The following is a 16299-nucleotide window of genomic DNA, read 5'->3' as shown; positions in this document are numbered from 1 at the left end:
GGGCTGTGCGTGACCATGATATGCACAAGCATAGTGTCCATGACCACTATGTGCACGGCAATGGTGCCCATGACCACTGCGTCCATGACTACTATCCTATGACCTCGTACCCTTGACCACAGTGCCCATGATCAGTATCTATGACTGCTCTGTTCATGACCACTATGTCCATGATCTCTGTGTTCATGAATGTTATGTCCATGACCTCCATGTTCATGACCCCATGCCCATGACCACCATGTCAATGACTGTTGTGCCCATGACTGCTGTGTAAGAGGGTCATACCCTCTTATTCCCCAGGACAAGATCTCACTCTCACTCTAATTTCCTCTGCTCACCCCTCTGAAGAAACACCCCTACCAACTCACTCTGGCTTCCTGTTCTCATCCCTGCCCCAACCTTTGTCTCTCTGGCCCAGAATAGGACGGCTGACCACTAGCTGAGGAACTTAGGCCATTACCTCCCCATTCTGGGGCCCAGAGATTATCTAACCTAGCAGCTTTCTAAAAGTATCTCCTAGGACCTTTGGGGTTCTGGGGGAGCCCTTTAGTGAGTGTACTCCTTATTTAACCAGAACAGCTCTCTATGCTTTTTACCTACTGGGTTCTCATGTAGGAACTCATTGCAAGAAAAGGCTTTATGGCAAGGAAAAAGTCTAAAACCATTGATGTTGTCCGGTTGTGCATTTTGCAGAGCAGAGGACTGGGGCTTCTTCTCTCAGCACCACTCTGGGATCCCTAGAGATTTGTGGGAGAGTGGAGCAGGAGAGTCTGGGGTCAGGGAAGGGGAGTCGGGGAGAGAGATAGCCTGCAGAGAGGTATCAGTTCATTCTCCTTGTTGGCTTTGCCTGCCCCAGGAGAAAAAGCCCTTTGAAATGGCCAGAGATGCGGCCAGGAGCCACACAAAGCATGCTTCTCAAACTCCAGTCACTGGCAAGGAACCAGGGGGCAGGCTGGGAATGAAACTCAGCCTCGGGAGTGGAGTGCATTTTATTCTCTCAGCTGAGGTTTAGAGGCCATGCCAGCCACCCACACTGGGCCAGGGGTCTACATAAGAGCAGAGATTTTGCTTCTCGTGACTGCCAGAGCCAGGTCTCAGGCTGCCCGGTTGTACAAATTCAGCAATGGGTGCTTTAAGAGGTGTGTGCAGGGCCAACTGCTCCAACTGGCACACTGGGCTCAGTGCCTAGAGCTCATAGTACTCTCACATCTCCACAAAAAATATTTTAACTTCTTTTAAAATCAGAAGGAAAAATAAACTTTTAAGTTGAAGAAACTCTTTCAATATATCATATTAATAAATTCATCTTTATACCAATGCTCCAACACCTTGGTGTGTCTTACGATCTTTGAAGTCAGATTCCGGGACATGGGTTGCAATCACTCGAGAGCTAGAACCGACCCAGCCTGGTGACCCAACCCGAAGAACAGACTATGTAGGAAGAAAGGGGCTGCTGGGCTACTGTCAGTTGCCCCTTTCTGCCTGGTCCCTACCAGTGGGAGAAGAGCCTGGGATGGGGGCTCGAAGTCTGGGGTTCAGCCCTTCTGTGAGACTCATTTCACATATGGCTTTGGGTGAGTCCATTCCTTCTCTGGACTTTAGGCTTGACATCTCCCAAACGACAGAGTCGGGCCAAATAAGTTCACCGATGCCCACTAGTTACCAGCCACTAGGGGAGGTGCTGAGGATGCACAGGACAAGGTGAGCCCACAGCCCTCCTGGAAGCAGGTAACCTGTTGCAAGCCAGGCACATTCACATACTCATTTCTCCTGGTGAAATATATATATATCTTTAATTTTTTTTCTCATTATGAAAGCAGTTCATGCTTATTATTTAAAATACACACACACACACACACACACACACACACACACACACACACAAAACTCAACTAAGGAAAACAAAGGCAGAAATGATCCCATAAATCTCACCTATCCACAGACAACCGGTTATCTTCATGGTATGTATTGTCCCAGACCATTTCCTATGGCTGTGGATACACATACCATTTATCTTTTTCGGTCCTCACAACCACTCTACCAGGGGCTTAGTGTTATTATTTTCACCCTATAGATGGAGAAACAGAGACTCTAAGAGCTAAGGTAACTTTCTCAAGGTGGCAGAGCTGTGATGCAAACCAAGCCCTGCCCATATCAAGTCCAAAACTTCTTCTCAACATCAATGTCTCGGAGGGAGCCAGGCAGGGAAGCAAGAGATTGTCCCTGCCCTAAACACACGCTATAGGAGCCAGACCAGTGCTGCACGCACTTCAGGGAAGTTGAGTTAGGAGTCACAAAGAAGCTCACCCTTAGGGATGAGGTGGACTGTGTCAGGTGGAGAAGCAGCATGGAAGGTGCTTCAGGCAGAGGGAAAGAATAACCAAAGTCAAAGAGTGAAAGTCCAAGCCCATGCTCCTTTGGCACAGAGAGGCAGCCAGGGGATTAGATGTGTGTAGTGTGTGTGCTTTGGGGAGGTGCAGAGGAGGGGAGCTGGCTGGTGTTGGGCTCAGGAGGGCCATGAAAAATCATGCTAAGTGTTTAACTTTCTCCTTAAGGTGATGGGAAGCTATAGAGGGCTCTTAATGGAATATGAATGTTATCTTTTAGCAGAACACTCTGGAGGCCATATGGAGGGTGGATCAGGGCAAGAAGAGTCAGGAGTTGTTTATCTGACTGTTAGCACCTCCAGGAAAGGAGTGGCAGAAAAAGGGAAGATGCAGGTCCCAGGGGCCTTGGGAAGGTTGTTGGATTCCCAAATGCCCTATAAAAACACACCTCACAGGCCAACTTGGAAGGACATAAAGCTCCGGATATGTGTGGTGGGGCCACAGATGAGTGCATCACTTAGACAGAATGAAGGGTCAGGGATGAGGGGCTGACTTAACAACACTAGTCCCTGCTGTGTCTCCTTTCCAAATCTTGTCTTGGCTGTTTGCATTTAGATTTGTTTGCTTCATTTCTAGCATGAGGTGAGGCCCTTTCTTTCACTGCCTGGGACTAGGTGACATTGCTTAGGTTTTCATCTGGGTGGCTTTTATCTAGGAGGACTGCACTCCACTCACTGGAGTCAGGCACTAGGTCCACCTTGACAGTGTCCATAGACATTAGAAAGGGTCTGGGAGTGGGCAGACAGGGGGCTCACATTTATCAGGAACCGGGTTACCAAGGGAACCTACACACTAAGAGCCAGAGCTGCTCATATGACAGGTGAGTGAAGATGTGAGAGTAAAGTCAATGAATAGGTGACAGGTGGGGAAACCACCTGTTGCTGAGTGTAGGTTGAGTGGCTGGGTGAGAGAATGAATGAATGAATGAATAAAACTAGGTTATGCCACAGAAATAAACAAATAACAAAGTGTTAGTTCTTGCTCATGCTCCGTGCCATTTGTCCATTTAGGTCCTCTGAGAAACAGGCTCCAGGCTGGATCTAGATATGCCTTTATTAGAAGTACCTATAAAAGATAAAGGGTGGAGGAACAGGAGAGGGTGGGGAGAACCCTCAACCACAACATAGGTCTGAGGCCTGTGAAAGAAGAGAGGGAAGGAAAGATTGGGCAGGAAGAGCCAGACTATGGTGCATTTCTGAGAAACTGTGGACCAAGCTGATGAGAGCACCTAAGCAGAAGTTGGCCATTAGTAGAATCCTACACTGAGCAGGAGTGGCCCAGCTCTAGTATCCCAGTCATGGATACTAGTTATTTGTGGGGAGCAACCCTAGGAAAGTACATGTAGCCGACATAAACATGGTGGGCATAGCTGACAACTGTCAATCAGCTCTCCTCCCACAGGAGGTTCTCTGGAAGTGGATGTGAGTGGGGCACCTCCATGGCTGCTGTGGGTGACTGGGAGCTTGGCTCCATGCATTCCTCACTCTGCAATTCAGGCTCTTCAGAGAAGCCACTGTCTGGAATGTTGCTGGTCATTGTGACAGAGTTAAAAAAAGATAACCTGGAGGGCCTCGCACTGGCAATTTAATTGCTCTACTTCAGAGGGGATGCATGTCAACTCCACTGGTAACCCATTGGCTAGAGCTGATCATCTATCCCAAGGGGTCCAGCAAGTAAGAGTCCTCCATCTGCCTAGAAGGGGGAAAGCCTGAAATATCAGAACATGGTAATGCCTACCATAGTGCACAAAGAAGAAAATGACAGTGTGGGACTGGAAGAAGATATGAGTCAATGCAATGATTGAAAGAAAGGAGAGGAGAATGAAGAGAGAGGCAATCAAGGGGTAAAAGGATAAATGAAGGAGTGAATGAGCAAGTGAATGAATGAATGAATGAATGAATGAATAAATAAAGGAGTAATGAGGGATGAGCGTGACCTGAAGAATGGAGCAAAGAGTGAGTGAGATGTGAATGAATGAGCAGAGGTGAGAATGGATAAGCAAAAGAGAGAGGACGCTGGGCCTCAGTTGCTTTGGAAGGGCCACAAGCAAAGTTTCTCCTGAATGAATGAATGAATGAATAAATAAATAAAGGAGTAATGAGGGATGAGTGTGACCTGAAGAATGGAGCAAAGAGTGAGTGAGATGTGAATGAATGAGCAGAGGTGAGAATGGATAAGCAAAAGAGAGAGGACGCTGGGCCTCAGTTGCTTTGGAAGGGCCACAAGCAAAGTTTCTCCCCTTTTCTTCCCCTTACCACTGCCAATCAGGTGGCATTTGTCCCAAGAATTGTACTGACCAACCCCTGGGTGGTTGCTGCAAAGGCATGCTTTCCAGAAGCCACTGGGGAATTGGGCACAGGGCAGGAAGGAACAACCCATTCTACTCTCTGATAGGAGCACACAGTGTTGAACAGCCTTATAAATAACAGTCTGGGGTGGATGCCATCTGTGCCTGCCTCTTGCAGGGAATGGGATAAAGTCTGCCAGCATTCCGTGATTCCCCTTGGAGGCCCCAGAAATGTCCTTTCCCCACCACTACCTCCAGCACACCCAAAATCCAGTGAGAGTCCTCTTTTGGTTTAAGCCTTACCATGTAAGAAGTCTTTTAAAAGAAGGAAGCCTCTAAACAACCCCATTTGAAGGGCAACTATGTGTAGGGCCAATGGAGTTGCTGGGTGGGAGACCTAGTCTTGGCCCTTGAGGAGGGCTAAGTGAGGACCCGAGATATGTCCACAGAAGAGTTACAAAATGACCTTGGGCAAGCTCCTGCTCTCCTTGGGCCTCAGTAAAAGTGAAGGGGTTCGGACAGATTATATTTTATATAAGAGTGGGTACAGTCTACAGCCATGCCACCCTGAACATGCCCGATCTCATTTGATCTTGGAAGCTAAGTGGTGTCGGGCCTGGTTACTACTTGGATGGGAGACCACCTAGGAAGACCAGGTACCGTAGGTGTAAAAAAAAAGAGTGGGCACAAAATGCTGGGTAATTAACTAATTAGTTAATTGGTTCGATATTTAGAGAGATGCTGAGTTGCATGACCTCATCCTTATGCACAGGAAGCAGCCTTGCTTTTGAGGTTTGGGGCTGGCCTATTTGTGAGCTAAACCAGATTATTGGGTCTAGATTAAAGGACGAGTGAGAATAACTTGGATTTGGTTTGCAGATGCCCTCACTTCAGTTTGCTACTGAAGAGCAAACAAGCAGAGCCAAGGAAGGACAGGGAGCATGCATCTCTAGACATCTTTACTTTGAAGTGTGTTTGAAGTTTAGAACTCAACCAATTCTGCATATAGTGGGAAATCTGACAGGCCAGAAGAGCCCGGAGGTGCAGGTTTACTGCCTTTTCTGTAAATTTTTGGTTGAGATATAATATACTTGCAGAACAGGTCATGAATTGTACGTGTCCTACTTGATGGAATTTCACAAAGAGTGATTTCATCTGTGTAACCAGTACTGTGATCAAGAGACAGGACATGGTCAGCACCCCCAGAGACCTTGGTACTCCTCTGCGCCTGGCTTCTCTCTCTCAATGTTAGCTTGTGACTTGTAGCCGTATTCTTGTGTTCAGTTGTCCTTTGCTCTTTTTCACTGTTGCATAGTGTTCCACTGCACATCAACTGCCTTTTATACCTTAGGCTGGCATTGCAGTCAAAGGTCTCCTGTCACCTATAGGGCAATTTCTTGCTGCCCTGTAGTTATCTCTTTGGCATTCTACCTTCTACTGCATCATGCAGTTGACAGTAGGCTGAGCAGGTAGAGGCAGAGGAAAAAAGGCAGAGGCCAGACCTTGAACTTGACTTACTAAAACCAAGCCAGTCACACCCGTTGGGGGGTGGGGAGTGGAGTGGAGACTTGGGGGGAGAATATGGACCCCCAGGCCTGGAATAAGCTGATTTGGGTTCCATCACCACCACAAAACTGCATGGCTAGGACTTCTTAGAGTGACTATGATTATACAGGGGGAGACGTCACCTGGATGTTAGACTTCTGGTCACCTAGCAAAGGCAGGTATGTGCAGGAGAAGATGAGTAGAGAGGAGGGCCAGGCAGACTCTTGCCTACAGGCACAAGGTACTATGGCCCCAAGTGTACAGATGGCTACAGGGACACCAAGGCTGTCGGATGATTAGAACTTGTGCATGGACGGGATGAGAAGGCAAAGAGAAAGAAATGGAAGGAGTATGGCTAAGGTGCAGCCATCTACAGAAATGGGGGCTCCTGCATGGGGATATCCTGAGAAAGCCCCTCTCCTTTACTGTAGCCCTTCCACGCCAGGCACAGGGCAGACCCACAGGCAGCATTAATGAAAAGAGCTGACAACCCTTCAGATTGGAATTTCTCTGACAGAACCTACAGACAACACAGGGACAATATCCCTTTCACCTGTCCACCTGATGGGGCCTCATGGAGCCTCTAGGTCCTCCAGGCTGTCAGGCAGCTCAGGGTCTGGCTACCACTCTGCAGGGCCTGGGAAAAGAGGCTAAGTTGAATTTATTAGCTCGGTGCAGGTCTCTGGAGAGCAGGTAGGGGGATTATCTGGTGGCTTTGATGCCTCCTGACTTCTCAGGACTACCCTTTTGGGACTGGATCCAAGGAAGTAAGTGATATCATCATTAGATGTGAGGAGTCAGCAGTCTTCCCCCTCCTCCTCTGTGAGTCCAGCCAGGGCAGAAGCGGAGTGTGGAAAGGCAGCAGGCTTCCAGCCTGGTCTCTGGTTTGCTTGGAGAGTGGCCATTGTCATGCCCCATCTCTTCTGGACTGCTTCCCCCTCCATAGAACCAGGTGTGAGTGCCCTTTCCTCTGGAGGCCCTTCCAGGTCTAGCACTTTCCAAGGCAACATACAGGGACCAGAGGGCAGCCTGGCCCTGCCGATGACCCCACAACTGCTCAGGGTTCCCTTTCCTTCCCTGCTGATAGGTGCTGTGGATGGGGCTGTGATGACCATGACTTGTCCTCAGTGAAAAGTGACAGCTAGGAGAAATGTTAACAACCACCTGCCAAGCACAAGTCAAATTGACTAGTGGGAGGCCCTTTTTGAGAGGGTGGGGTGGAAAGGATAAGAGTGAGGGACATGCCAAGGGAGGGGAGAAGCAGAAAGATGTATTTTCTGTGATCATGGTTAAAAACAATAACCACTATTTATTGAGAGCTTGCTTAATCTGCACCAGGCACAGCACTAACAATTTTACATTGCATAGCCTCTCATTTATCTTGTAACATCAAGGGCCTATGACCAATGGGGACAAAGCTTCAGGCCTCAGGGAGTTAGAAAGTGGTGTGAGGTTTCAGTGCAAGGCCCTATAAGAACCTGCTGCTGCTCCTCTCCAGACCCCTCAGAGGTAGAAGGTGAAAGAGAGTGCTCTGTGCTCCCTGGTAGCTCCTGGCAGATGCCCTTCTGTATTCTCATACCTTCAGTCAGTCACATGGAATGTTCCTGAAACTTCACTCATTTTGGTGGCTGAGAATATTGGTTAAAAGCTCAGGTGTGCAAGAAATTCAATTTCCTCAATTTTCCTATAACAATTTAATTTCTATTTCTGGTTCCCATTCCACCCAGGTGATACACACGGGACTCTGTGTATTTGCAGCCCTCTTCTTCCTTGGACATGTGAGTTCTGGAAGCTATTGCAAGTGCTGGAGAGGGTGGAACACCTGGCTTCCTGGACTTGTCTTCCAGGCACTTTGGCCCTCAAGCCTGCCCCCCACGGATGGTGCTGAGATGCTACTATAGAGTCTGCAAGTCCCCTTCAGACTGGCAGTATCCTTGCTCCTTTCTCACTGGTCCTGGGCTCCCACAGAACCAATCTACTTTTTCTGATAACTATTGGTCATTGAAAATTGTGAAGCTACTGAGACTCCACCTGCCTGGAAATAATCTGTAGCACTTATTTTCCAGAACCTTGCCTCTTCCCCAACTCTTTCTGAGCCATGGGCCCCAGGCTTTCCTCTTCTTGATCTGAGGAATCTACCTGGGAGCTATGCTGCCTTCCTTGGGAGGGTGTATAGAGCCCAGAGAGATCCACTGACAACTCAGTTCCCTCACTCTCTATCCCCAGAAACACCCAGACATGGGAGCTGGGAATATCTGCTCTTACTTACTGTCTGTCCTCTGTATCCTGTATCAGAGACTATCAGTCCTTCCTGTTTCCCGATGGCGAAGGCTCTCTGGAGTTCCATACCAGAAAAAGATGTTCAGCTTCTTTGTTCCTGTGGCTTCATCCTCTCTCTTAGGCAGTTAGACAGACCTCCAGGGCCTAGATGAGAAAGCATAGACCTGGAGAAAACTCCGTGTGTAAAGACAGAGGCGGTGGCTTGAAGGAGGGACTGTCCCTGGCCCATGGAGACAGAGTCACAGAACCAGTGTGTTTCCCAGGTCTCCATCCCATGGGGCAGCCCCTCAGGGAGGGTTCAAACATCATGCCACAGAAACTCTGATCTGATCTATTTCAACAGGACTCTAAAGAGAAGGAGCTCCCCAGAAAGTCACCAGGACCTCTGCTACAGGGGTCCAATCAGCTCAGTGCCGACAAATCAGTTTCTAATTCAAGTGAAACTCTAGGGGAGGATATTGAAGACTCAAATGTACATATACCCTGTGGGTCAGCGATAGCAAATCTGCCAGAAGACAGCATTCAGAATCACAACATGCTTTAGGTCATACCCTACCCCCATGCCAGACTTGGGGCTTGTTTTTACCTACAGGGTATCTCAGATTAGGCCTCATGCCAAGCTGGTGCAGACAAAGAAACTGAGGCTCAGAGGGGTGATGTAATTTTTCCAAGATTGCCTACCAAAAATGAGAGAGCAGAATCTCCGGCCCCAAAGCCCTTAGTTTCCCCACCACTCCTCATTGTCTGGGAAGTTTCATGGGGTTATTAAAAACTGCCACCTTCTGGAGAAGTTCAGTGTCCTCACTGTGGAGGATGGAGGGGACACATGGTGCAGTAAATAGGCAGAGGGTGAGCCTGCACCTTTTTTTCTACCTCGGCACCCAATCTAACATATCCCTGAGTCTGCCCTCTGCGTACGTGAGCTGGAATTGCCTATTTATGGCTGCCACTTACCATGCGCAGGACATGGTGTCAGGAAAAAGGCCATTGGACATGAGCCATGGGTTCACTCACATCACCCCAAAGCCCTGCTAGGATAGGGCGGGCTATGCTGCACCGCAGACCTTTATGTGGCTCTTCCTAAAGTGAGGTCCATGACACACCACACAGCACACCTTAGGGCTGTTCGTGATGTTACGGAAACAAAGGCTTCCACAGTCAAAGAGCCTGGGAAAGTCTGACTCCAACAGGGGTAAGCTGTTTCCTCAGGCAGGAGTCTTTAGAGCCTTCAATGTGTGTTGTGCTCTGTCGTTCTCCCGAGGGAGCTGTACAATCTGAAACTCTCTACCTCATTTACTCTTAACAGTCCCTTCCCTCTGCACTATGATAGGCATTGCTTTTCTGCAATAGCCCCTCTTTTGGGAAACAAGGCTCTGCTGCCTGACAGAAAGTATTCCTAGGAAGGACAAGCAGATGAAGGACACAGGGTCTGCAGGGAAGACGGGGTCTCAGGCCCAGAAAGACAGCTTCTGGAAAGGCTGTGTGAGGTCTGGGCTGGGAGGGAGGGTGGGGTCAGGCTTTGCAGGCAGAGACCTGGGTGGAAGAAGGGTCTTGTAGGAAAGCCCGAGCCAGCGTTGAAGTGTGGGGCAGTTAAGGGTAGTGGGTATGAGCAGCACAGGTCCAATTTGGCTGAAGCTGCCTAGCAGCCTTAAAAGGCAGAACTGGCACATCAGGTTGGAAAGGAGGCTAGATCTGTTCTCCTAGCTTAGGTCTGATCACGGCTGAACTCAGGGGCTCAGAGCGGGGGCCTTTATTTAAAGACATCTCATTACCGATCTCCACTTGCCAACTGAGTTTAGAAATGAAGGTGAACACCTGACCAAGTGCCTCTCTGCAAAATTTCAGGTTCTGAGCCTCTTCTTTGTAGAGGGTCATTCCCTCTAAATACTCCTTTCTGATGAGCCAGTGACACCTTTCTATTTTCTCCCATGTTCTAAAGGCCCTAAAGAGCCTCACTTTGCTCACAAGCCAGGAAAGAAGAGGAGGAAGCACATTTTTCGATCCAGGAAAACCTGGATGCATGCAGCTGAGAAAGCAAAACTGTTCATTAAAATCCTTCTGGGATCTTGCCAAGTGGGAGAGAGAGATTTGGGGCCGGAGCCTCGGCAGTGGGAAGGAGCGAAGTGGTAGTGGGTTATTTATAATCCACTTCTGGCACTGTCTGCCATACTCTTTCAGCTCGAGGAAACACTTCCATCCCAGAGACAGACAGCTGATCATTATAATTTTGTGTTTGAGGACACTTTTAGCCTCCTGCAGACACACATAAAATCTGCATCCGCTGCCCAGGATGGAGACCATAAAAGTTCTTTAAAAGGGTCGTAGACTTTCCTGGGATGAATCCAGGCTGTCTACAACTTTGGCACAGGGTCTGGCTCCTGTGCCTCTCTCTGCTCATACAGGCCCTGCTCTCACCTATCTGTCTGCCTACCAGGCAGAATCTACCCCATCCTTGAAGACCTAGCCAGACCTATGTATGAGGGGCCTTTCTTCCCTGATTATCTTAGTACTTTCTCTCTGTGCATTTTCTTTCTTTCTTTCTTTTTTTTTTTTTTTTCACAGTTGATTTAATTCACTTGATGTTATATTGTGCTGTCTTGGTCCCCAGTTGCCTGTTGTATATATAACCATGTATTGAATGGGCTGAACTTGATGGGGTACGAACAGGAAATGGCTTTATATTTCTCCCTTCGATGATTCCAAATGTGCCTGACTGGATCTCCTTCCCCTCCTCTTGGCAGCATCACAGGCATGTTCAGAAGCTTCCCAGTCATTTTCAGGCACAGAACAAATTTTACTCTCAGACATTAAAAAGGTCCAGTCCAGCCCAGTCCATGTGCAGCCTCCCTCTACATCTAGTTCAAAGCTTCTCCCTCCTGACAGCTCAAGCCTGACCATGATGGTGCAGCCTCCCTCTACATCTAGTTCAAAGCTTCTCCTGACAGATCAAGCCTGACCATGATGATGCATGGAGATCTGTAGTGGCCTGGGGATGGGTTGGCAGTTCTGTCTCTCTTCCTTCATGTCCACTGTGATGGGTTGAACTGTGTCCCCTAGAAAAGTCTTAACACTTCCTCCCTCGTAGTGTGACCTTATTTGAAAATAGTCTTTCCAGAGGTAATCTAGTTAAAACGAGGTTACTAGGGTGGACCTTAATCCACTATGACTGGTTTTCTTATAAAAAGGGGAAATTTGGTCACAGAGACAGACGAGCACAGAAGGAAGATGACCTGAAGACACACAGGCCATGTGACTGGAATGATGCAACTACAAGCCAAGCAACAGCCAGGATTGCCAGCCACCATCAGAAGCTAGAAGAGGCAAGGAAGAATTCTCTTCTAGAGCCATGATAGGGCTTGCTGATACCTTGATCTTGGACTTCTAACCTCCGGAAATGTAAAATAATAAATTATTGTTGTTTTAGCCACTCACTCCATCAGAGTTTGTTATTGCAGCTGTCAGAAACTTATAAATCTGCCTTTCTACTTCTGATTTTTCAAGGACCCAGGTGAAATGAGGGGGACAGAGGAGAGGGGCCTTATCTTTTTAGATGACTGGTGCTGCCTGAATGCTCTCTTGCTTTCAAGGCCTCTGTCTAAGCAAAATACCCTAATGTTGGGTATTTTGTGCGATGTAGATGTTCCCCTGCCAGTCCTCTACCACCTCTGAGGTGGTCCCCATCACATAGCTAGAACCTGGTTACCTTCTATGGTCTCCTCTTGGCCCTGGAGAAGCCCACATTCTCTTTCCACAGCAAAAGCAGGCCTGCAGGCTCTGCAGCTGCCCTTGGCCTTACCCTCTCATCCTGAGTTCTCTGGGTAGGACAGGCTCAGACCCTACTCTCACAGAGATGCTCCCCAATGCAAACCTGGGGACATGTGTGATAAACCCTCTCAGATATATCTGTGCCCTGGAGTGGGCTTAGAGTTTCTGTAGTGCAGTTTGACTCCAATTGGGAAATGCAGTAGTGTACCCTCTCTGCAGGCCCCCTAATCTCTACAAGAGGTTCTCTGGATCCCCTGCCGATAACTTGCAGAGCTGTGGGGAGCAGTAAAGTGATACCACTTTACACAACATAAAAATTCCCTCATATGCTCATACAGTTCTTGACTGTAGGTGGGCTCAGGAGGTGAGGAGTAAAGATTGTGTAGACACTTCTCAACAAATCTAGGGGAAGGGATTCTGTCAACTCCCATTTGGGATATGAGAATATTTGCCACCCACTGCCCCTGGCTTTGGGGTTTCTGATGAAAGGCTTCCATTCCCATCCCATTACCTATAAGAACATGTCTGCCCTGAGCACAGGGGCCACACACTCTAGCTTTTTCTAACTTCACTTACATCCACAGGAGAGAGGGAGGCAGTGGGCAGAGTGTCTAGAAGTCCAGGCTCTGGAGCCACATGCACACAAGTTCAAGTCCCTGCTCAGATACTTACTCAGTTGTTGGCTTTAGGTAAGTTACTCAGCCTTTCTGAGCTTCTATTTCCTCGGTTTTCATGTGGAGACAGAAGGTAATGGAGAAAAGGCCTGCCGCAGATGTGGAATCAGGCACAGAGATAAGCAGCCACTGCCTTCGGTGTTTTCAAGTTGGTCCTGATCCTCTAAGAATCATGGTGGAAGTGTAGACCTGAACTTGGTGAGTGCTCTGGACCTTCTCTTTTAGCAAAATGCATGTATGCAAAGTTTGTCATGTATGATTCAGGTTATAAATCTTGGTGCTCAGTGGCTTTTCATTGAATTGTATGGAATTGCTCCAAACTATTTAGTAAAAGAAAGCAAAAAGGCACCACAAAGAAATTGGTGGCCTAGTAAGATCCTTGAGCTATCTGAGATGCCGACTGACTAAACTGGCTTAGCATTTTGAAAAGCTCAGATCTAAATTCCTGGGGAATTTCTGCCTCACACTTCTATCCCGCAATGCATTGGGCCAAATCCAGCCTCACCCAGGACTTTTTAAATTAAAGCACTATTGTGCATTTAGCAGTGTCCTATGGTGCAGTCTCAGTGATTCTTAAAGTTGACTAATATATGCATTTTAAAGGGAAAAAATTGTTACAGACCCCCCCAGTGGTGACTAAATTTATTTTGCTTATATTGTTACTTAAATATATATAAACATAAAAGTAAGTATAAATTCCTTATGCTTTTAGCTCTCACACAGCTATAAAACCAAAACACAATTACAAATTAAATGCAAACAAAACTACAAAACCATTAAAATTCAAATTAATGGCATTAATTTAATGTGACAGATGATGTTTTGCTGAAAGTAAAATAACTAATGTTGGGTTTAATCATAGAAAGATGTGATTCCATTTTAAGTCCAGCTTGTTATCAACTAGATTGTTTTGATGTCTGAGCATGCTGGGACGTCATTAGAGTGATTATCAATGTTATTAGCCTTTTAATCCAGAAATTTTTATCAATATTATTATATTTCATGTGTTATAATGGATAAACTTTTAACTACAGATCTAGGATTTTGATATAGTACTCCAAAATATAATAACTTAAAAATTGTAAAATATGCCATTTAGCAAGACACTTTCCAGTTGTGTACCCTCCTTCTAGTGCTGCCTCGTAAGTCGTTACAAACCAGTGACACTCACTCTGGCACTGCATGCAAAGTGGTGACTGTGATTCTGCCTGCTGCAGCACAGAGCATTTGCATGTGGCCTGCCAGTGTCCCTGAACCGTTGACGACTCAATCTTCCCTTCACTCGTCTCTATTTGAACAATCGCTAAACCTTTGTTTGTACAGCAGCCTACGGAGTCATTTGGCCATCATTTTGCAAAAACGTAATAGTAAACCCAAATGTAAATGCAAGCTCGAATTCTCAAGGCATTATTTTGTGATAAAGTGATCATCACACACAACCCCAATAGGGGCTCACTAAGAATTTTCAATTTCTGAAATGAAAACATCAAATTAAAAAAATCTCATACCATTCAGAAATCCCTGATAGTATATTTGAAATCTCTGGTACATTATAAAGAGCAGTGGTCTGAGACTAGATTTCTATTCTGGGTCATTCATTGACCCACTTTGTTCTGTTGGTCAACTCCTCTCTCTAAACTTCATCTGCTCATCATCATTCATCATTTTGTGTTTTGGTCGTTATCACATAGATTTCACTCGACCACTCCACAAAGTTAAAATGACTCTCCTCGATGGACAGATAGGGGAAACTAAGATCTATGTACACAGCTGTGAGTGAGGAGACCGGGTTAAAAGGCAGGGCTGTCTGACTCCACAGGCACCACATGGCAGCAATTCACAGGGCTGAGTCTGTTCTTGGAGCTCTTCAGTCCTCTGTGGAACCTGTATCTTCGTATCTGTGCCTCCTGTCCTCACCTCTCACCTACACACATACCTGGCAACAGAATACAGTCCTGGAGAAAGTGGAAGGACAGCCTCAATTCACCCTGTCACACACATGATGACCCATATCAGTCCTCTGCTCACTCTGGACAACACCCACCCACCCCTTAAATGACAGGGGATATTTTCTTAAGTAAAAATTGGACATGGATCTTGATAACTGAATTTTCATTATGGGTGAATTCATGTTTATTTATTTTTTTATGAAAAGACAGATTTAAATCTATAACTCGAATCATATTTTATACATACATGCATATATGAGTAAGTACATATATGTACACACTTGTGTGTATGTACTTATGTGCATATGTACACCAATATACATATATATATGTATGTATATTGGGCTGGATATATATATATATATATTTATGCATATATTTGGGTGTATATATATTTTTGTATATATATTTCTCTAGATGAAAGAGAATGAAATTTCCTGGGATTGGAAAGTGCTAGCAAAACAGAATTTGTGGTTGTCTTTTACAGTTAAGGCATAGGTCATTAGGGAAGGGTCTTCAGAGAGCAGCTGTCTTTCTGGGCCCTTGACTGTTGACCTCTTTAATTCTTGGTGCCAGGGAGGCCATAGCTGGGGTCCCTCCCTTTGGAAGCAATAAAGATTCCTCATCTTATCTCAGAAGCCTCTGCAGACACTATCACTCTTGATATCCTCCCTCTTCCAGACTCTGTGTGTGTGTGTGTGTGTGTGTGTGTGTGTGTGTGTGTGACAAATAGAGTGATGACCAGGGCACTCTGGGATTTCTGTTCCAGTGGAAATTCCAGTTCAGCCCTGGTGAACCATGCTCTTGGATTTGTTCTATTCAAATGCAAGGAAGCAATCTTTAGGGAGGACCCCTTTTAACAACAATCCCTCCTACCCATGAATCTTGCATTTTAAAAGATTATTTCTTCTAGAGAGAGTTTACATGATAATGAACTCATTCTTTTATTATTATGAAACAAAGACATTTATACTTGACTGTCAGAGAGTCTAATTGGCATGTGGCTCATGCTTATGAGACCAGCAGAGTTGGTCTTTTGACATTTTAGTTATTTTTGCAGCCTTGCTCAGTGCATATGTATGATGATCATTAAGCTATTTGAAATAGTGATATTCCTGCATTTGTCATAAAATATATTAGTGTCCACCAGTCCAACACTGTGTCCCAGGAGAACTCTGGAACAAGTAGGTGAATCAAGGGCAGCTGTGCTTGTTTAAGTGCAAGAAAACTCTGCTAGTTGCTGAGGCTACAAGGGGGAGCATATCTTTGCTCTTGAGGGGTTCCTGATCTAGGAATCAAGCTAGTTATTTGGTCCTGTAGCCTATCGGATGTTTTCATTAAAAACAAACAAACAAAAAACCTGACTGCTATGTATAGAGAGTGAATGGGAGGCAAAGACTAAACAGAAACCC

The 16299-nt window shown here is 46.3% G+C and overlaps 1 long non-coding RNA gene and 1 pseudogene across 1 annotated transcript in view; both read left to right on the top strand.

Annotated features, from left to right (window-relative positions):
- LOC112482664 overlaps positions 1-11885 on the top strand; it is a 90102-nt gene extending 78217 nt beyond the window's left edge. The window contains exons 2-3 of the long non-coding RNA XR_003047376.1: positions 7947-7997; positions 11685-11885. This is a non-coding gene — a long non-coding RNA (uncharacterized LOC112482664). The remainder of the gene's footprint in view (positions 1-7946; positions 7998-11684) is intronic.
- On the top strand, positions 5224-5342 carry LOC112482724 (annotated as a pseudogene).
- Positions 11886-16299: the final 4414 nt, after the last annotated feature.

This window comes from Pteropus alecto, unplaced genomic scaffold (genome assembly GCF_000325575.1).
Source record: "Pteropus alecto unplaced genomic scaffold, ASM32557v1 scaffold155, whole genome shotgun sequence".
NCBI lineage: Eukaryota > Metazoa > Chordata > Mammalia > Chiroptera > Pteropodidae > Pteropus > Pteropus alecto.
The sequence above is the reverse complement of the archived record's forward strand: the minus strand, read 5'-3'. Positions and strand labels throughout refer to the sequence as shown.